This window comes from Bactrocera neohumeralis, chromosome 5, assembly GCF_024586455.1.
Source record: "Bactrocera neohumeralis isolate Rockhampton chromosome 5, APGP_CSIRO_Bneo_wtdbg2-racon-allhic-juicebox.fasta_v2, whole genome shotgun sequence".
NCBI lineage: Eukaryota > Metazoa > Arthropoda > Insecta > Diptera > Tephritidae > Bactrocera > Bactrocera neohumeralis.
The window spans coordinates 69,108,794-69,132,936 of NC_065922.1; the positions used below are offsets into that span (position 1 = coordinate 69,108,794).

Sequence of the window (24,143 nt, forward strand, 5' to 3'; positions counted from 1 at the left end):
AAAAAAAATATATATTCATTTCATTTTTGAAATTAAAGAAAATTAAATTTTTTAAAACAAATTTGTAAAATAAAAAAATTTTCTCTCACAAAAAAATTCCCAAATAAATTGCAAAATTTGCTACTAGCCTGTTAAACAGATATTTAGTACATATTTCCTTTGAATTAGACAATTGACGCTAATCAATCACACAGAAAATGCCACCCGAAAGAGAGACCACAAAAAAGGAGAAAATAGTAAATTAAATTAAAATCGATTTCCTGGCGCTGGCATTGCAAAGCAATAAAATCATAAAACAACAAAAAACACAGAAAAAATGCAAAATAATTGTTTTATCCGTTTAGTCATTCCCACCGCCGAACCATAAAGCCCATATAACCAACTGGGCAGGCAACAACGCTGCATGCTTCATGCATAATGCAGCGTCCGAACGACTGGCCGTTTGACCATTTGACCATGTGGAGTTGAGCGCCCAACTTTGGGCTTTCTCACCGACATAACTACATACACACACACACATACACATATTTATGTGCGCTAGTCTCCCCACTCCACGCAGCGTTGCATTGCTCAGCAGCGCTGCAATTTTGTCCGTCGCTCTGCGAGTCATTCGGTCTAACTGTCCAGCGTTTTGTTGGTCTTGCCGACAGTCTGCATGTCAAACTGTTTTCCAGCACTCATACCGATGCCTAGCGAGTGCGCTCGACCGCAACTCTTTTGTTGCAACTTAATTTGCTTGCTGAGTGTCCTTTGTTGTTGTTTGTTTGTTTTCATCGTTGTTTTTGTTTTTCCTTCTTTTTCTGTGTGAAAAACCACAATTTCCGCTGAATTGTGATTTTCCTTTCCTTCAGTCGCTTTTTCTGCGATCTTTTTGCTCAACTTTTTAATGGATTCTCACATGGGAATGCCTTGGATATTGTTTTGGCTATAAAATAATTAAATCTCCGACAATAATACAACAAAAACAAATACTTTTTATACACTTTTAACCCTAAATTGTTATAATCTACATATGGTATATAGGCTTAAAAGGCTTAGCGGGCATACACACTCAACCTGAAATTTGATGTGAAGCCCTGTGGTCCTAACCAAACTTTAGTTCTTAAGGCGGTTACACACTTCAATGGGGGCTTTATTGCTTATGCAAGATGTTTGGTCGAATTATTCCTCTCATTTGTCAAGTACATCTTGTTATGATCCAACAAATGAACGGTTCTACGAGAACAAAACTGACTTGTAACGGGCATTGGCTTCTTTTAAGGTCTTTTCAAGATCCCTTTGGAGTCATGATGAGAAAATTATTGTTACAGATAATGCTATTTCCTGTGAGTAAAGTTAAAGTGACCGCCAAGACTTAGATGTCCCTATTGGGAACAAAAAATTCTGTAATTGTCTATAATTAGAGGGGTTCATATTTCATTGTGTTAGAAGTGAAAGCGTTTTGCTTTCTATCTCAGTTTTCGATATCAGTTATAGTTAAGATCGCTGAGCTTTCGAGATTACCTCTTTAGATTTATAGAAGAAAATCGTGTGTCTGAAGAGTCGTTAATTGTTTGAAGTGATACATTTGAGGAACCAAATGGGGTTTGATCACTAAGCGGACTAAGTGAAGTCATTTAAATTTAATTTTGATCTTTAGAGTACTATATGTTTTGAGGAGTGAGAATCACTTTAGCGACTGCTGATAGCTTAGATTCACTTCATTATTTTCAGGACACAAGTTAATGAAGACACACTTCCTAACCTTTAGAAAATTCGGGACAACTCGGCCTTCGGATGGCAATCAATCTTAATAGTTGATACAAGTCATTTAATTACATAAGTATGATTCTGGAGAGAGTGTGACGAATGGACTTCTTATAGAACTAGGTGAGTTCTCTATAAACTTTATAGGAAGATCCCAAAATATCCAAAAGATACTTATACTCAAAAGTTGAGGGTTTTGGTACCACTTGTAATCTTATGCTTGACAAGTAAACAATAATATTTAAGTAAAAAGAGGGACTGAAATAGTGGGAGTAGCTTTACCACTTGAGATATTGCTACTGTTTATATGATTTTCGATTTTTTTCGGTTGCCATAAGCATTTTTTCAAATCTTAACTAAAATTTCAGAGCTTTGAGTTTATAGAGGAGGACTGAACTTAAAGTGCTAGGCGGATTCAATGTACTCTTTATACTCATTACAGGTTTGGTGCAGATGTCTTATCCTGCCATGAATAGCTAGACGATATCCGCCAACAATTTATAAAACTCTAGGCCTCTCCTGTTCTCTCAAATATTAATCATCCTCTAACTTTCTATCTCTTTCTTTCCAAAATTGTTACTGAGCTCGCTCTTAATTATTCCTCAGCATTTTTTGACGCAATAATTTTCCCCTCTCTATATCTACCACACTGATAGGGAAGAGATCACGGTAACTCGACGACCCAGGCGTTGCTATATCATGTTTTATATAGAGCGATTTTGCTGTCGAGGATTCAATTACAAACACCCCTTGCAGATAGTGCTCCTCTTTTTGAACTTGAGTTTCTTTCCGCTGGATTTTTTTACACTTTTAATACACTTTTTATCGCGCACTTAATGGCATAAATACTTGTGTCTTAATTTAATTAGCACACATACTTTAAACGAAACGACAACAACAACAACACCAGTAATAAAAACATTCCAAACATTCAACGCTGACTCGGTGACTCGCTCAATACGCCAGCTGGTTGGCTGGTTTGCGGCTTCAGCTGATTTGTGCTGATTGCGCGGGGCCGCAGCGCTTCACCCCCTACCGCCCGGCACCATGCTGGTCTTGAGACCATTTGGGAATCGGTTTCGGGCCTTACGTGCATTATAAATGAACGTGTGGCTTCGAAATTTGCTTACGCAGCAATTTCATTACTCAGTGACAGTGGCTTACAGTGGCTGCTTTTGTTCAATGTTGTGGTATTTATTTATTTATTTTTGTTTTTTATTAGTTTGTAGGTCTTCCAATTACAGGCAGCGTACATTCATACATTAATGTGTGTGTACAATTTTATTTGCTCCATTTTTTATTTGTTTGTGTTTGTATCATGAATTCGTGTCAACATGTCATTATATAAATGCTATGAAAACAAAAACAGCAAAAACATATCATATGATGACTATCTAAGGCGCTGTGAGTTGAAAAGAAAGCCTGGAATCACGTCAGCGGTATGAAACGTTGAATTAAAAGTATGAGTTTTTTTCAAATAAATTATTTTTAAAGCTTTTTTTTAAGTCGTAGAATTGTAGTGTGTCTCAGCTTTATAAATTTATAATTTTTATTTTTTTATTTTATTTTTTGTTTTAATTATTTTTAAATTTACTAAGATTTTTTATTTAAAAAAAATATTTTTTAATTTGTAAAACCGTATAAGATTTGATTCTTAACAGTTTATTCCATAGAAAATACAATTCAAACATCTAATATTTTTTTTGTGATTTTTTAAATTTTTTTTAATTTTTAAAAATTATTTTTAAAGAACAAATTTAAGCGTAAAACTGTATTGTCTAAATTTCAGTTAAATTTTTTGTTTGTACCCATTATTTTATTTATTTTTATTTAAAAAATATTTTTTTATTTATATTTTTATTATATAATAATATATTTTAATTTTTTTTATCAACATTTTTTTTTTTAAACAAAATAAAAAATTAAAAATAAAAAAAATATTTAGAAAAAAAATTATATAATATTTTTTTATTTAATATTTAAAATTTAATTTTTTTTTATTAAAAAAAACATATTTTTTATACAATAATTTTTTTAAATAAAATTAAGGAAAATTAAAAAAAAATAATTTTTAAAATAATTTTTCATTTTTAATTTTTTTTAATAAAAAAACATGTTTTTTTACAATAATTTTTTTTAAATAAAATTAAGGAAAATTAAAAAAATATATATATACATACATAAAAATATATATATACATACATACATACAAACAAAAATAAAATCAATTTTTATAAATAAAAAAAATATCATTTAAATGTTATAAATATTATTTAAAAAAGTATTTTTAAATGCTAAAAATCGTTATGATTTCATGCTTAGTATTTTATTTTTTAAAATCAAAATAATCCAACAATATTTTGAGTTTTTTTAATAAGTTTTTACTGCTTTTTATATTGAAAAATTGTATGGTATGTGATTTTTTTTAAATTGTTTGACCTTTTTTATTTTAGTACTTTTAGCCGATATTTTTTTAAAACAAAATAAAAAATTAAAAATAAAAAAAAATTAAAAAAAATTAAAAAAAAAATTAAGAAAAAAATTTAAAAAAATATTTTTTTATTTTATTTTACTTTTTTTTAAACATATTTTTTATACAATAATTTTTTTAAAATAAAATTGAGGAAAATTAAAAAATATATATACATACATACAAGCAAAAATAAAAATCAGTTTAAAAAAAAAAAAAATTATTTAAATGTTATAAATATTATTTAAAAAAGTATTTTTAAATGCTAAAAATCGTTATGATTTCATGCTTAGTATTTTATTCTTTAAAATCAAAATAATCCAACAATATTTTGAGTTTTTTTTAATAAGTTTTTACTGCTTGTTTTTATTGAAAAATTGTATGGTGAGATTATTTTTAAATTGTTTGAACTTTTTTATTTTAGTACTTTTAGGCGATTTTTTTGCTATTACTTTATTTTGTATTTTGGGTGACGATATATGATCTATGCACATACATATATACATATATGTACATATGTATGTATGTATGTATGTCCGTCAAGCTGTATCAGATATATCAGCTGTTTCCTTCACGCCATCTGACAGCTACAAATTTGGTGTTACAAAAGCTATTTATATTTACGAAATAGCGATATTAACTAGATTAACAGCATATTTTCACAAAATTAACATACTTTTATACATTTCCAAGCATGTCGGTCAAAATATGTAAATTTTCTGAGCTCATTCTTGAAGCACCCCAAAATGTTTTACGCTTAAGTGCAGTCAGTATAAGGTCATTTTCCAAACATAAGTAGTTCTGTTATTTGATAGCGGAAATTATTATAGCAGGTTAGAAAACAAAAAATTAAAAAAAAAAACAAAAAATTATAATCTTATGTAAATTTAAGCAATATGAAGGCGAATACGTATTTCAATGTCAGCAGAAAATAAAAAATAATATCGAAAAGAAAACTAGAACTTTTAGCGGCGTTTTAAACGAGTGAACAATAATTTTGTGTAATAAAAACTTATTTCGTAAATTTTAAAAATTTATTTATTTAAAATTAAATGTTCAATAATATATTTTTATGCAATATCTCGATGACTAACCAGAACAATAACTAAAATCTTATATTATTTATTCGTGGGAAGGCCATATCAGCAGCTTCCAGCATGAAAGGAACAAGTCGATTTCCGAACCCTCAAATGATAACAGATCAATTGAGGTCCTCGGCCTGGTACATACATATGTATTTCTACATATGTATGGCTAGACTACTAGAATTGAAACCAAATGTTACTGAGTTACACCTAACCTTCAAAAGTCGCGTGTATATGGTAAATTTGACAGCTGTCCGAACATTATTTGTGTGAATTATATCATTTTGAGTGAAGCAACTTTTGTTTTAGTGATGAAAATACCTAAAAGGAATTCCACGCCTTGATAAAATATTGATTTTTGAAGGGTCAAAATATAGTAGAAGAAAAAATTTCGCTTGATTACGAGTTTTCGAGCACTGTCCCAAGGAAATTAAACATCAAGGCTTGGTATGCTAAGTTTAGGTGAGGTGAAATGCGCACCGAAGACGGTGAACGCAGTGGATGCCCAATATGGCTTATTACCAACGAAAACATCAAAAAAGTCCACAAAATAATTTTGGATACCCGTATAGTGAAGTTGTTCGACATAGCAGGCACACTAAGGGTCTCAGCTAAACGTGTACATCACATCATACACGAATATTTGGGTATGAGAAAGCTCTATGCAAAGTTGCTGCACATTTTTAACCAAAAACAACGACGACTTGATGGTTCGGAGCAGTGTTTGGCGATGTTCAAGCGTAAAAAACCCCAGTGTTTGCGTCGATATGTGAGAATGAATGAAACATGGCTCCATCTTTTCACTCCGAAGTCCAAGCGAGCGGATCAGCCGAGTGGACTGCACACGAGGAACACGCTTCAAAGCGCGGAAAGATCCTAAGTCGGCTGTCAAGGTTACGACGTATGTATTTTGGGATGCGCATGGAATAATTTTTATTGACTACCGTGAAAAGGAACAGCAACTGTTAACGTTATTGGACCGTTTAAAGCACGAAATCGCCGAAAAAGAAAGTACTATGAAGAAGAAAGAAGGGTGTAACTAGTCGGTAAAAACGTTGGAAAAAATCCATTAATTGGGCTTCAAATTGCTTCAACCGCATTCTGCAGATTTGGTCCACAGCGATTATTTCCAGTTCTCAGATCTCAAAAGAATGCTCGCTGACAAGAAATTTTCGTCAAATGAAAAGGTGATCGCCGAAACTGAAACAAAAGACAAGTCGTAGGTACCACAAAAATAGTATCGAAAAGTTGGCGGATCGTTATAATCCGTAAATCACCCCTGAAAGGAACTATGATGAACAAAAAAAAAAAGAAATTTTGCCAAAAATATTATTTTACAATGATAGGCCAGGGATTACGGCATGTGAAATTAATATTTCTATTTTCAACATTTGTAATTTGTATGCATTTTATCATTTTCTAATATTTTTTTTTTGTAATATACTCAAAGTGCCATATATTTCAAACTCGCTTGAGCACCCGCAAGCGATTTCATTTAAAATATTTTCCAACTCCCCTCCCGCTGGCAGTCAACTAAAACACATAGCGGCTATTTAAATTTAAATTTTGTTGCTATTTTTAATATTGCTGTACAGCATATTTTAATTTTAATTTATTTTTATGACAACCTTGAAATACTTCTAAGCCGATACTTTTTTGATTAATAGACAACTACGCGCACAGCAACAACAAAATTGTAAACTAGAAACTAGAAAAAAATAGTGTCATAGCGAGAATTAGCAACAAACAAAACTCGTGCACTGCTGGCGATCGGACGCTTTATGAACGAGCTGCTGCTCAGGCCGGCTGACGAATCAGTCTTTTTGAATGTGTATGTGTGTGTGTGTAAATGCTTTTGTAGGTACGATATACATGTACATATATATTATATATGGTTTGTAGCTAAGTGCTTATGTAAATAGGCTTAACAGATACTTGTTTTATTGCTTTGACTCAAACACAGTCGCACACACTCACACAAGTACACATACACAGCTGTAGTTATAGTATATTGAATGCAATGCGTTTGCCGGCACAATTCGTCGCCGTTTGTAATTTACGCTCGACCGAAATTAATTTGCATAAATTGAAAAAAATAATTTACACACACATTAATTGTTGAAAAAGAACAAAAACAATTTTAATAGTAATAAAACCAACAGCGAAAAGCGTACAATTAATTTGGATATGAAAAAATTAAAAACTGAATTGCAAGCAAACGCACATACAAGCAAACAAACACATTTAGATGCATATACATGTAGTATACATATGTATGTATATATGTACATATGTACATATATAATAAATATAGATATGTACATCTGTATGCCTTTGTGCTTTAGTGTGAATTTTCGTTTCTTTATTTTAATTAAATGCATGCATAACAAAAAGCGCCTTGCATTTGAGTGCTGCCTGAGAAATATTGTAAGTTTACGCTGACGAATGCAGTTGATTTTATTTTTATATTTTTAGTTGGCGCATGCAATTGTTGAAATGCTCATATTGTGTATTACATTAATTTATTAATGATTTGAACTTGTGAATTGAGTTCAATTGAATGTTCCTTGAATACAAAATAAAATGAAAATATAAATATTACAATAACACTAAAAGAAAATAAAATAAAATGAAAAAATGTAAAATAAAAAAAATTAAATTAAAAATTAATTAAAAAAATTCAAAAATAAAAAAAATTAAATTAAAAGATAAAAAATTCAAAAAAAATTAAAACAAAAAAAATAAAAATAAATTTCTAACAATAATAAAAAAAAAAAATATAATTTAAAAATATTAATATAAAAATAAAAAATCATAAGCAATAAAAATAAACTTAAATGTGAAAATATAAATATTACAACATTAAAGAAAAGTGAAAAAATTAAAAAATTGTGAAATAAAAGTAAAAAAACTAATTGAAAAATTCAAAACAAAAAAAAAATCCAAAAAAAAAATGAAAAATTACACAATGACTTTAAATTTATTAATTTATTTCTCTAAAAATCAAACGTAGTTTAAAAATTTTAAATGAAAAAAATATAATAAAATATCATAAACAATTAAAATCACCGTAAACAAAATGAAAATGAAAGTGTAAATATAAATATTACAACACTAAAGACAAATAAAATGAAATAAAAATGTAAAATAAAAATAAAAAAAAAATAATTAAAAATTAATTCAAAAATTCAAAAAAAAAATCAAAATAGAAAATAAAAAATAACACAATGACTTTTTAACTATTAATTTATTTCTCTAAAAAATAATTGTAATTTAAAAATTTTAAATAAAAAAAATAATAAAAAATCATAAACAATAAAAATAAACTTAAATATGAAAGTGAAAATATAAATATTACAACAGTGAAAAATAGAAAAAAATTAAAATATGTAAAATAAAATTTAAAAAATATAAATTAAGAAATGAATTCAAAAATTCAAAAAAAAAAATCCAAAATAAAAAATGAAAAAATAACACAATGACATTTTAATTATTAATTTATTTCTCTAAAAAATAAATGTAATTTAAAAATTTTAAATAAAAAAATAATAATAAAAAATCATAAACAATTAAAATAAATGCAAATAAAATGAAAATGAAAGTATACATATAAATATTACAACACTAAAGACAAATAAAATTAAATAAAAATGTAAAATAAAATTTAAAATATATAAATTAAAAAATAAATTGAAAAATTAAAAAAAAAATTAATTAAAAGATATGTAAACAGAAAGAATTCATCAAAAAAAAAAAACAAACAAAAATCCAAAAACTGAAACTGATGGAAAAGACAAATCTTACTACAAAAACGGACTCGAAAAGATGGAGGGTCGCTAAACAAAAACAAACAAAAGTAATAAATGAATTTCTAATAATAATATAAAAATAAATCAAGAAGTAAAAATAAATCCTGAACAATAAAAATAAACTTAAACAAAATGAAATGAAGAAAAAAATTGAAAAGTTAAATAAATAAATAAATCACAAAAATTCAATACAATTAAAAAAAAAACATAAAAAAAATTAAATGAAAGATAACTAAATAAATCTAAGAAAAATACAATCAAACAAGTAAGGAAGGGCTAAGTTCCGGTGTCACCGAACATTTTATACTCTCGCATGATAAAGTGATAGTCGAGATTTCATTATACGTCATTTACATATTTTTCAAATACCGTATTTTTGTAAAGTTTTATTCCGCTATCATCATTGGTTCCTAATGTACTATATATTATACAGAGAAGGCATCAGATGGAATTCAAAATAGCGTTATATTGGAAGAAGGCGTGGTTGAGAACCGATTTCACCCATATTTTGTACATGTCATCAGGGTGTTAAGAAAATATTATATACCGAATTTCATTGAAATCGGTATAGTAGTTCCTGAGATATGGTTTTTGATCCATAAGTGGGCGAGGCCACGCCCATTTTCAATTTTTAAAAAAACCTGGGTGCAGCTTCCTTCTGCAATTTCTTCCGTAAAATTTAGTGTTTCTGACGTTTTTTGTTAGTCCGTTAACGCACTTTTAGTGATTTTCAACATAACCTTTGTATGGGAGGTGGGCGTGGTTATTATCCGATTTCTTCCATTTTTGAACTGTATATGGAAATGCCTGAAGAAAACGACTCTGTAGACTTTGGTTGACATAGCTATAGTAGTTTCCGAGATATGTATAAAAAACTTAGTAGGGGGCGGGGCCACGCCCACTTTTCCAAAAAAATTGCGTCCAAATATGCCCCTCCCTAATGCGATCCTTTGTGCCAAATTTCACTTTATTATCTTTATTTATGGCTTAGTTAAGACACTTTATAGGTTTTCGGTTTCCGCCATTTTGTGGGCGTGGCAGTGGGCCGATTTTGCCCATCTTCGAACTTAACCTTCTTATGGAGCCAAGGAATACGTGTACCAAGTTTCATCAATTCTCATATCTCAATTTTTACTCAAGTTACAGCTTGCACGGACGGACGGACAGACGGACGGACGGACAGATAGACATCCGGATTTCAACTCTACTCATCACCCTGATCACTTTGGTATATATAACCCTATATCTGACTCTTTTAGTTTTAGGACTTACAAACAACCGTTATGTGAACAAAACTATTATACTCTCCTTAGCAACATTGTTGCGAGAGTATAAAAATATTTTATAAATATTTAATAAAATACTAAAAAAATAAAAGAAATATTACAATAATAATAAAAAATGTATGGTAGAGAACTAAAAAATAAAATAAATTTTTGTCCGTTATTTTTTTATTATTTTGTTTTTATATTTTTTTGTTGTATTTTTCTTCATTATTTTAATTTTTTTTGTTGTGTAAAAGAAAGCATATTTTTAATGAAATAAAAAAAAAACGAATTACATAAAGTATTAAAAAGAACGATAAAATAAATAAAATTATAAATTAAAAATATTTGTAAATTAAAGATATTTTTCATATATGTATGTATATAAAAAAAATCCAATTGAAATATAATATACATAGCTTATTTTATTATAAATACGAAAAATAATTTAAATTAAATAAAATATCAATATTTTAACCAAAAGAGCTAGCGCAAATTGTAAAAAATTAATGAAAAAATATGAAAAAATAAAAAAAAAAAATTAACAAAAAAAATTACAAAATATTTAAAACAATTTCAAATAAAAACAAATAATAATTAAATTCAAAAGTATTAAATAAAAATAAATAAATCTACTAAAAAAAAAAAACCTTATTTTTGGTAATATCGAAACTAGAATACCATTCACAGGCACCTCTTAGAGCATAAAAGAGTTAAAACAAGATCTTTATTTCGATTTTAACCGATCAGTTTGAGCGCCAGATATATGCTATAGTAGTCCGATCAGAACAATATAATAATATAATAGAATTGTAGCATTGGCTTTGATAATAATACGTTCCATATTTCGTGAAGATATCTGGTCAAATAAAAAAGATTTTCATATAAGGACTTCATTTATGTACATTCAAAAAAAAAAATAAATTAATTAAAATTGAACTGGTCCGCTTTGTTTACAAAAACGTAATTTTCAACACCTTTTATTTTTTTTTTATAAATTTTTGGTAGTGCGACCGGGTTAATTTTTCATGGCAACCATGGTAAAGAAACATTCACCAAAACATTCACAAAAATCATAATAAATAAGTTAACTAAATTAAATTTACCAAAAACTGAAAATACCATTACGCACAAAAAAAAACACAAAAACAAAGATAAATGCCGCTACTCATTGCTGAAAACAGTTAAAAGCATTTGTTCAATACATTTTGCCCAACACCAGACTATTTGGCTCTAAACAGTGCGCTGCAGAGTCAACACAGTTGGAGGCAAATAAAAGCTTTGTTTAATGGGCATTTCAGCGCTGTGTGTCCCTGCTGTTATTGTTGTTGTCTTTGAAGAAACTGTTGCCATTTAATACCTTTAATTGTTGGCAAATAAACAGAAGTGAAAATAAAAACAAAGCTATGAAGTGCCGGCACAAAGTAACCATCAAGATGTAATGAGTGACTGGAAAAAACGACAAAGCGGAGAAGGTCAAGAGCCGCAGAATGCTGTGAGTGTTTATATGTTTGCGCTAATGATGATGCAGTTGATTTAAGCAAAATATTTGTATTCTTTCGGTCGAAATCGCTTATCAGAAACATTAAAGCGCACTTAATTTTGAATTTCGGCTATTAGTTGCTTGGAGGAGCTTCCATTTAAGTTGGTTGGTCGAGAGTTACATTGAGGCAAATTTAAATGGAGAATAAGGCTCGTGAACGATTAGAGCATTAGGACTAAGATATTTCTTGATCTGATCTAGTTAGAAAATTTAAGAATTTTTTCATAAAAGTATAATATACATATGTAAACGTTTGCTAAAAAATTAAAAAATTAGTTATTTTGCCATAACTTCGTAAATAATTTATCTAATGACATCAAACTTTGTGAAATATTTTCTTTATATAAGTGAAAAATTGGTAGCGAAAATCATCAAAATTGGACAAGTATGTCATACACCTCCCATACAAGCGTTCGTTCAAAAATGAGATTTTTTGTTATAATTTGGTTAATGAAGTAACTAGTGACATGCAATTTTGTGAAATATTTTCTTTATATAAGTGAAAAATGGGTGGTGAAAATCATCAAGATTAGACAACTATAGCACATAGTTTCTATACAACCGATTGTTCAAAAATTAGATATTTCATCATAGCTTTCTCAGTGAAGTAGCTAAGTTCACCAAATTTTGTGAGATTCTTTAATTATGCAAATAAAAAGCACATAGGAAATATCAACAAAATCGGATCACTATTACATATAGCTACCATACAACCCAAGTTCAAAAATGAAATATTTGTGCTCTAGCTTTCTCAATAAAGTAGCTAAGATCACCAAATTTTGTGAAATTCTTTATTTATGCAAATAAAAAGCGCACAGCGCAAATCAGCAAAATCGGAGCACTAAACTTATAGTTACCATACAACCGATTTTTCGAAAATGATATTTTTTGATATAACTTCTGAAATAAAGCAGCTAATAGGCCAAAATTTTGTGAAAGAATATCTCAGTATGCATAAAATTGCGACAGTAAAAATCATGTAGTTTGCACAACCATAGCATATACTTCTCATACAATCGACTGTTCGAAAATGAGATTTTTTGCTTTAACTTCGTAAATAAAGCAGCTAACGGCACGAAATTTTGTGTAAAATTTTCTTTACAGTAGCAAAGAGTAAGCACTGAAAATTATCGAAATCGGTCAACTATAACATATAGCTGCCATATAAACGATTTTTAAGATAGCACGGTTTTTATGTAATAACTGCTTTGAAAATGTTGTCTACTATAAAAATTGTTGTTTTTGTAAAATTACGTTGTTAGTTTATTGCTATGACTAAGCTATCGCATGTTTCCCACAAGCCCTTAGACATATTTTAGCGCAAAAAATTTTCGCATAAAAAAGATTGTAAAAAAAACGTTACACAACACTCGCCTAACGCGTCGATAAATCTATTAGAATAATTTGTCATTTCACACGTCAACTTTGAGTACAGATTCCCAAGCCAGAGCTAGCCAGCTTGCAGTAGATGAGAAGAAATAATGCGATTCTCACACTTACCAATACAAAAACAGGCGATAAAACACTTTTTAGCGCTACAGCTGAGCGGCTACATGCGGCTATACGCGGATGTGTGTGTGTGTTTGGCTGATGAATTGCAGTTAGCGGCAACTGCAACAACAATATAGCATATAATTTTTACACTTTTCTTTGTTTAATACTTCGTTTCGCTTTCGTGTGTGCGCCCAGACAATGCTGGAGTACAAAAGTATGGGTTTTTACAACGTTTGTTGTTGTTGTTTAACACTATAATATTGCTAAGTAAAAATGCAAATCGAAGCCGCAATTAAAACGTCAACTAATGACAGTTGAGGTTGCGCTGCTGGCGGCGTCGGCGCATTTGTTGTTGCACTGAGCAGCTACTTGTTGTTGTTGTTGTTATTGTGGTAGTGTTGCGATCACTAGCGGGATTACAGTATAGTTATACATACTTATATGCACTTTGGTTTGCTGTGCTAGCAAAAAACTAATTATTGTTGTTGCTTTTGTTGTTGTAAGCACTAATAAACCGCTAGGCTCGCATTAAGTTGCAGGCGTTGCAGCTGCGCGGCCGCTATTTGACGCTCAACGCTTCTGTAAACGGTTAGTTTGGGCGTGTCAACACACCTTTGTGAAAAGTTGCACAACAACAACAATATATGTGAATTATAATGTTGTTGTTGTTGTTGTTGTTGCGGCTGCTGCTGCAACTTCTTTGCGACACAGCGCGAAATTAACTGTCAAAGCGGCGCAGCGCAGTTGACATGCAAATGCAACATTTATGATTGCTGCTGTTGTTGTTGTTGTTGGTTGCTTATAATGACGCTTGCCACAACACAACACAACCAACTGTCTGTTTTTTGTTTTTGCACAAACACTTTTTTGCCACTTTTGCTGCTTTTCCGTTTAACACTTTTTCACACTTTTTTCGTAGTTGCCACTGATTTTTATTTTATTTTATTTTTAATTTTTTTTTTGCTTACTTCACTTCAGCTCACTTCTTGCGCGCTGTTTTCGTCATTTACTGCTGTTGTTGTTGAAGGAAAAAAAAAACGTTTAAATTGTAACTTAAAAAAATACAAAAACAAAAACAACAAAAATGCAGTTAAATGCTTTGCATTGTTTTGCTTAAGAATTTCTGCTTCATTTTGTTGCTTTATTTTTCGTAATTTTCGCTCTGCGTGCTGGCGTTCGCATTAGCTGTGTGTGTCATTGTTGTTGTTTTGGTTACGGCTGTGCTCATTAATATTTCCTCTGGTGTGCTTTCATTATTGTTGCCGTTTTTTGTTGTTGTTTTTTTTTGTTTTAAATTCTCGATTTCCGCTTACATTAGCGCACATACACACTTACATGCATACATATATACTTATATGTGCATACATATGTATATTTGTGTACAAAGCCACGCACATACGCTGCGCGACAAAAAGCGCAACGACCACAGCAAATTAGCCACTGGCCGTTGTAATGTGCTTTTCGTTTTATTTTTTGCATTTTAATTTTTTTTAGTTTTTTTTTACATTTTGTGAAACATTTTAAATTTATTTTTTTGTTTTTTTTTTATTTTTTTTTTTTTTGATTTTTTTGCAATTTTTATGTGCTTTTAGGCAGTTGATTTCCGCTCATTATGCGTCACATTCACTTTGCTTACTACACGCATACACATATAAACCCAAACACATGTGCACACACTCACACAAACATACACATATACATACATATGTATATGTACATATAGCCAACACACATATAAGGGCTTGAAAGCAAGCATGTTGAAGGCGACACCTTAAACGACACACCGTTGGTGGCACAAATATTTCCGTGGTCGCTCAAAAGAATTCTACTATTTCCATAAATTTTAATATTTAAATAAAGCATATAAAACGCATAAATGCAGATTTTTGTAAAACAACTATTTTGACTTAAGCCGTTTTTCGCTTCAAGAAATTTAATTTATACCTTTATAGTATTTTAAATAATCGAAAAAAAACTTTTATGATGATAGGTCTCTAGATGGCATATTTGCATAGTTAAATGCTAGAAAATTGAGTAACGGTAATTCAATATACAGTTTGAGAGTATAAAAATATTAACTTTGATTATGTTGTTTGGTTAAGTGTTCATAAACATTTTAGTAATTTGCGAAAAACAATATTTTTATACATTTTTTAATAAAAAAATAATTTTTTTTTTTGAAATTAATTTAGTTAAAAAAAATTATAAAAAAATTTTATAAAATTTTATAATTAAAAAAATGAAATAAAAAATAGTTTCATAAATTTTTTAATAAAAAAAATTATCAAACAAATTTTTTTTTAAATTAATTTAGTTAAAAAAAATCATAAAAAAAATTTTATAATTTTTATAATAAAAAAAAATGAAATAAAAAATAGTTTCATCAATTTTTAATAAAAAAAAATTATCAAACAAATTTTTTTTTTTGAAATTAATTTAGTTAAAAAAAAACATAAAAAAAATTTTATAATTTTTATAATTAAAAAAAAAATGAAATAAAAAATAGTTTCATAAATTTTTTAATAAAAAAAAATTATCAAAAATTTTTTTTTTTAAATTAATTTAGTTAAAAAAAAATCATAAAAAAAATTTATAATTTTTATAATTAAAAAAAATTAAATAAAAAATAGTTTCATAAATTTTTTAATAAAAATAAACTAGCAAATAACGCCGTAATACCCTTCACATGTGTATTATATGTATATAACATAAAGGCTATAAAATAATCTTAATCTTGCTTTTGATCGTTCCATTTCTTCGGAAATTGCATTATTGCCTAGACATGTAAAATTTCTCTCTCTCTCTTTAAATAAAAAAGTTTTCCTTACAAAGCTTTAACTTGATAGGACAGTTTGTATGGTAGCCATATGAAGTAATGGTTAGCTCTGGAAATTTTTTTCGTATATTATAGGGTTGCTTTGGACATTAACCTGTACCGAATTTCGTGAAGATACTTCGTCAGACGAAAGTTTACTAGTGTTCTATGCTTGTATGAAAACTATATGCATAGTGTCTAATAGTCCCCTTCGCACAACAACAGGTAGAAGAAACGCATACTGTACCGCGAAAAGGGTCAATATGATAGAAATCCGATTCAAACTTCTCCTCTAATTGATGAAAATGATACGAAGCTGTTTTAAAGACAGTTAACAACGAACTATAGGGTACAAGTGCGAACATAGTCAGATGTTTACTAACACAAGTCTTGCTGCAAACACAGACATGATTGGACGCACACGGCCTTAGCCTAGCCGTGGGAAAACCGAGCTGATACTGGCAACTAGGAGGAGATGAATATTAAGTTCACTTAGAAACTATGCAAAAACGAAATCCGTGAATACCTACATAGGTATAAGTATGACGAACTGACATACTGCGCTCAAATTCAGCATGATGCTAAAAGATAAGCCAATATAACCATGACCCTTTCAAGACTTATGGCACATACTGGAGGTTCGCTTGCAAATAGAAGGAAACTGCCCATGAAGACAATACAGTCTGCATATATGTATGTACTATATAATAGGTAAGGCAAAACCTTAGGAATAAGGAAGGAAATTAAACATGAAACATAGACGGAAAGTGCTTGCTAAGGTGTAGAGGATGGCAGCTCGGAGCATCGCCTTGATACCGTATATCAATCCGCAATGAAATTGATACACGTCATCCCAACAGATCTAACCTATAAGGAGAGTAGAAAGACGGAATAAACATAGACATGCCCACAAGACAACAGACGAGATAGCAAACACTTGAGCTCTGGCAAGAGAGCCCAAAAAAAGATGGGCTGGCAAACTAATCAAAGATATAGAGACGGGGCACAGTAGAAAACACGACGAGATGAATTACTACTTAACACAGATATTCTCCGGTAACGGATATTTCGGAAAATACTCTACAACACAGGAAAATAGAAAGTCCGTCATATATTTACGGAGACAAAACATTTGACGATGCAAACCATACTTTTTTAAGTAACATCGATGGAAAGAAGTACGGAGATCACTAGAAAACAAATTTGGTTTATTAAATATGGAAAACCGAGTGGAAAAAATTATAGCTAGCGGTGAAAACTAACAGCAAATTGCCTCGTACGTGGAATATGTACAACACACTAAAAACAGAGACGTGAACGCGGATGCTTTGCCACCGCTAAAAATCGTAAGAATCCATAGATGCAGGGAGAGTAGAAACTGATCTGCAATGGGTTCATCTTGGAAAACAGTCCTGGGACAAGGGAAAAGTCCGCGATAGAAACACGAGTGCGCTCTTTACGGTCTATAAAAAAGATGTGCTATTGTAACCCAATATCGGCGGATCCGACAAATGAACAGCTTCTTGGAGAAAAAATCACGTAAACAAAGTTTCAGATCGATATCTCAAAAGTTGACTAGTTCAGTTGGCTTGGTAGAGCCAAGATATCACCTTTGGTGAGAGGTCTGACCTCTTCACATATGTGCTATTGTAACCCAATATCGGCGGATCCGACAAATGAACAACTTCTTGGAGAGAAAATCACGTAAACAAAGTTTCAGATCGATAACTCAAAACACGACGAGATGATCTACTACTTGACATAGATATTTCGGAAAATCCTCTAGTTCAGAGGTCCGACCTCTTCACATCAGCTCCTGTACAATAATAAAAGACAACGGATGCTTCACTTACTGTTTACTAAATGTTTGACCTCCATGAAAGCTTTCTATCGAGTATAAACCCCTGGCACGTCACCTTGTCAAGCTACGGATCTGAGGCCCAAATCACTTAACACTGCATTTAGCACTTAAGACAGTCAGTTAAAAACGAACTAGGGAGCAAAATACATTACTGCAAGTCATCACTTATAACTACCGGAACGACTAGCGTATTAGCGCTCTCGAAACTGCTTAGAATTAAATAGAGCTCTTTGTGATCACCACACTATAGCGTTCTTTATAAAAAAAAAATCATAAATTTGAGGTTCGGGATCTTTGGTCTCAAGATCTAAAGAATAATTATATATTACGTTTTCATCAATTTGTGTTCCTGTTAGCTCATAAAACTTAAGAAAGACAGCTAGCATTAATGATAGATAGTGGATTACGAGGACATTTTGAAGTCTAAATTACTTAACGTACTTGGCTGCAGAGCTTCTAGCTTGAATAAATGGCTCGTTATGGAAATATTGTGATCCTGCGAAGCTATAGTTTTGGCTGTTTTTGAATTTTGAACGTTACCTGCAGCGCTAAGGAGAGTTTTCTCTAATATAGAGACTACGTATGTAGGGTATTGAAGCTGTTGGGAGCAGAGGCAACGAGTTAAGCTGTTTTGTAAAGGAAAGGTCGGTGTACACTGACTGCTTTTTAGAGAGTTGGGGCGTCTGCTTTTGAAGTGCAGAGAGTTTCAAAAGAATTTTTTGTTGTTACCTTTTAAAAGTATAAAATATTTTAGTTATTGAAAATGCGTTTTTTAGGTTGATATTAAGCCAGTTCATTGGATTTTTTTAGAGCTGACTTTCTTCGGAAGACCTACAAGTTTCTAGACACATATTTTTATACCCTGAACATGGTATATTAAGTTTGCTTAGTGATCGACAAGATGAGCTAAGTCGATTTAGCCATGTCCATCGGTCTATACATAAGCGAACTAGCACCGGTTTTTGAGATATCGAGCTGAATTTTTGCGCACATTTTTTTCTCTTTAAAAAGCTGTTTATTTGTTGAAACTGCCGATAGCGGACCACTATAGCATACAGCTACCATACAAACCGAGCGATCAAAGCCATTTTCTTGTATGAAAAACTTTTTTATTTGACAAGGTATCATCACGAAAGTCGGCATGAATTATTTTTCGGCTCAACGCTGTAATATTCGAACCATATTGTGCAGATCGGATCACTATAGCATATAGCTGTCATACAAACCGACCGATCAAAACTATTTTCTGTATGAAAAACTTTTTTATTTGACAAACTGATCAAACCAAGCGAAGATATTTGTACACGCTTTTCGATGAGAAATTGAACTGTGAGGGGTATTAAAGCTTTTGTTTTTGCTATTTTTATTTCATTCTCTTTTTCTATAAATTTAATATCAACACACGATCAGTCAACCAGTTCTTAGCTCAGAAAACGTATTTTCATTGGATTTATTTTATTATATTTGTAAATGTTTTGTTGTTTTTGTTATACTTATGCTCACAAGCGCTAATGAAAATTTGAGCGCCCATAAAACCGCTTAACACCGCCCATTGTCGCATTGTTCGCCACTTTCGCGCTTTCACACAGCTGTATATACCTGCTTTTATTTATTTATTTTTGTTTTTGCTGTTTTTTATTCACTTTTATTTTGTTCACAAACAATTTCGTTCATTCTGCAGACAATTTGCGCTCATAAAAATTTAAATTTCTGCACAAAAGGCACAACTGTTTCGGTTCACACGCAGCGCGCGTATGCGGTCATTCGCTTTTCGCTGAGAAATACACACACACACTCAAACAAAAAAATATATAAAGCGGATTTTTGAAATTTCAAAAATTCAAAATTTCAAAATTTGTTTCAACGAACACCAGCACGCACAAATAAAGCAAAAGTCATAAAATTTTCTCTTTGCTAAACACAAATTTGCCAACGTACGCGCTGCTCATCCGTCTAACTGTCAGTCATGTACGCAGGTTGACTGCTTGTAAGGGACGCGCACTTTGCCTGCCGCGTTCGCCTACTGCTATTTGTTTATTTGACTTCACTCGCATGCGCATTCGCCCGTGTCCGCATTACAACAAACACATTACAACGCACAGAAAACAACAAAGAGAAACGCGTAAGTCAAAACAATAAGACACCGCTAGGAGACGCGTAGCTTTGTCAGTGAAAATTACAACGAAATTTGTTCCGTCATATCGGCCAGCACCGCCGGAAACTCAATCTGAACTGCTTGGGCTCCGTTGCACGCAGCGGCTCCCCGACAAGTGTTCTCAGCGCCCAATTGGCCGAACTGTTCTCTGTAAGCTGTGTGTGGCCAATGTGTGTGTTCGTGTGAAAGTGTTGCCGTTTCATATTTTCCAAAGCGTTCGTATGCTGTGTGTTTGTATGCGTGCGTTATGGCCGCAACGCAGCGGCAATGAAATTCATTCAAAACAGAGAGTTCGAAAATAGCTGCGCTCATTTGGCCGATTATTTCATCAAGTGTTTTGTGCTTTTTGTGCATATATACATACATACAAACATGTATATATTTTTTGTTTGTTTGTATGTACGTATATATGTATTTATGTATGCATGTATGTACATATGTATAAAGCTGTTTGCGATTATCACCTGAATTCAGTGCATGTTGTTGCTGCTGTGCATTGCGATGCAACATTTCGTTTCCATAACTTTTGTATGACATACATACATACTTTGCAACAAAATTGTTTAAAATATTAATTTTTTATTAGATTTTATTTAAATTTGTTTGTTTTGAAATTTTTGGGCCTTTAATTAAAAAATCTGTAAATTTAAATTTTTTTTGTTAATTTTCTTTTTAATTTATTAGAATTTTGTGAACGTTTTGGTTTTAATTTCGAAAATTTTCAGCATATTTTTAATTATAATTTTTTAAATTAATTTTTCTTTTTAATTTATTAGAATTTTGTGTACGTTTTGGTTTTAATTTCGAAAATTTTCAGCATATTTTTAGTTATAATTTTTTAAATTAATTTTTCTTTAATTATTTTATTTTTTTTTCAAGTTTCAAATTAAAAAATTAATTTATAAAATTTTAATTTTTTTATTATTTTTTTTATTATTATTTTTTATAAAAAATTAATTTATTAAATTTTAATTTTTTTTCTTTATTTTGAAACTTTTTATTTTTTTATTAAAAAATTTGTAAGATTAAAAATTTTTGTCATTTTGAATTGAATTTATTCAAATTTTTTGTTTTTAATTTTAAAATTTTTAATCATTTTTTCATTATAATAAATTAAATTTACTTTTCATTAATGATTTTATTTTTATTTTTTATGTTGTGCTAATTTTTTATGTAAATTTAAACAAATTTGTTAATTTAATTTGTTTTTTGTAATTTTTTTAATTATTGTTTTTAAAATTGAAAATAAAAAAATTATTAGAACTAATTTTTCTTTTATTTCCTTATTTTGAAACTTTTTGTATTCTTTTTTTTATTAAAAAATCTGTCAAATTTAAATTTTTTGTTAATATTATTTTTTCGATGTTTTTATACTTTTTGTTTTTAACTTTAAAATTTTGTAGCATTAATTTTAATTCTAATTTTTTAACTTAATTTTTCATTAATTATTTTATTTATATTTTTTATATTGTAGTTATATTCTTTAAAAATTTTAACAAATTCCTTAATTTTAGTATTTGTATTTTTTTTAATTTTTGTTTTTAATTTAGAAAAGAAAATTTATTCGATCTAATTTTATTGTTTTTCAATTTTAAACTTTTGTATTTTTTGTTTATTAAAAATCTGTAAAATTTAAATTTTTTGTTAATTTTATTTTTAATTTTTTCATTTTTTTTGACTGAATTTTTTAAATTTTTTTTAATTATAATTTTTTAAATTAATTTTTCATTAATTATTTAATTTATATTTTTTATATTGTACCTACTAATATTCTGCATATTTTTTAATTTTTTTGTAACTTTTTTTAATTATTGTTATTAATTAAAAAATCTATAAAATTTAATTTTTATTTTAATTATATAAAATTTTTTTTTAATTTTATTTTTAATTTTTAAAATTTTTTTAACTGAAATTTTAAAATTTTTTTTAATTATAATTTTTTTAATTAATTTTTCATTAATTATTTAATTTATATTTTTTATAGTTTACTAACATTCTTCATATTTTTTAATTTTTTTGTAACTTTTTTTAATTATTGTTATTAATTAAAAAATCTATAAAATTTAATTTTTATTTTAATAATATATAAATTTTTTGTTAATTTTATTTTTAATTTTTTCAATTTTTTTTTAACTGAAATTTTTTTTAATTATAATTTTTTTAATTAATTTTTCATTAATTATTTAATTTATATTTTTTATAGTTTAATAACATATATTTGTTAATTTTTTTGTAACTTTTTTTTAATTATTGTTATTAATTAAAAAATCTATAAAATTTAATTTTTATTTTAATAATATTTAAATTTTTTGTTAATTTTATTTTTTTTAATTATAATTTTTTAATTAAGTTTTCATTAATTATTTAATTTATATTTTTTATATTGTACTAATATTCTGCATATTTTTTAATTTTTTTTTTACTTTTTTTAATTATTGTTATTAATTAAAAAATCTGTAAAATTTAATTTTTATTTGAATATACAATATGAATTTTTTCCTTTTAGTAAAAAAAAATTAAATTCTTTTATTTGAAATTTTATTTTCTGTAGTGCCTCGCGTGCTTGTTGCTGCCAACGAGATCGCAGACGTGATTTTTTAATATTTACATACATACATATGTATTATATGTATGAGTATGTAGGTATGTAATTGAATATGTATGATATTGTATGCACTCCGTTGCGTATGAGTGATCATCGCCATTCTATTTATTTATTCATGAATATACATACATACATATGTGTGTACATACGTATGTATGTAATTCGTTTTTAATTAGAACAGTGCAGCGAGCTTGTGTGATTTCCAGTTAAATTAAGCGGAAACAGCAACTAGTGAGACTTTCGAAAAGTTTGCATAGAAGTAAACACAAAAACTAGACAAAAAGAGAAAGATAAGCTGCATTTTTAATATTTGTAAAATTTATATAATAAATATATTTTTTCATTGAGATTTTTTAATTTAATTTAAGTTCGTCGAAAAAAATGTAAAACACAAGAAAGGTATTTAATAAAATAAAAAAATATTAAAAATACTTATTATTAAAGCAGCTTTAAAATATAAGGAATTACAATTTTTTTTATTATTTTTTTATTTTTAAAAATTTTGGTAAACTGATCACATGGCATTTTAATGAGGATGAGCAATCCTTTGTTTTTTTTTAATTTTCATAACAAAGAAAATACTCAATATTTGCGCATTATCCGCTGCTGTAGAATAAAAATCAGTTACGAAAGCCGTTTTAGTACATCAAACAAAAGACAGCAACAATAAAACAATATAGACAACAATAGAAACCAGAAATGTTAATCAAACCGAACGCATACGTCAAAAAATGCAACACCTACAACAACTTTAAATGACAATCGAGACAGCTAATCGACGACTCGGCACAAAGGCAGTTGACTGCTTGCCGGCTGAGCGACTGCGCAGGCAAATCGCTGATTTTCAGAGGCGACATTGTGTGGGATTGAATCGGTCGGTGGGACCGTCGGTATTGCGGCGGCGATGGCGTAGTTATTGTGCTGAATGCGCGTGCATGCGTGACGGCAAAAGCAACAACAACAGCGGCAAACAATTGAGAAAATTGTAAATAAATAATATTGCGCATACAAAAATGCAGAAAGAGACAATGGAAGAGATGGCAAAAGCATAAAAAATAAAAAAAAAATAAAAATAATTAACAAAATAAAAAAAAATAAAAAAATAAAAAAAAAAAAAAATTAACAAAATAAAAAAAAAATAACAAAAAAAAAAAAAAAAAAAATTAGAAAAGAAAAATAATGAAATAATAAAAATTTGAAAAAAAACATAAAATTGAGGAATTAAAAATTCAACACCAAACAAAAATAAGAAAATCTAAAATAAATGTCAGATTTGTAATAATTAAAAAATAATT

At 29.0% G+C, this 24,143-nt stretch overlaps 1 protein-coding gene across 1 annotated transcript in view; it reads right to left on the reverse strand.

Moving 5' to 3' along the window:
* Window positions 1-20,343, reverse strand: part of LOC126760450 (uncharacterized) — a 55,821-nt gene extending 35,478 nt beyond the window's left edge. Inside the window, exons 1-2 of the mRNA XM_050476087.1 lie at window positions 20,027-20,343; window positions 13,419-14,424 (exon numbers count right to left, since the gene is read on the reverse strand). The gene's annotated coding sequence lies outside the window, so the exon portion shown is untranslated. The remainder of the gene's footprint in view (window positions 1-13,418; window positions 14,425-20,026) is intronic.
* Between the last annotated feature and the right edge of the window lie 3,800 nt (window positions 20,344-24,143).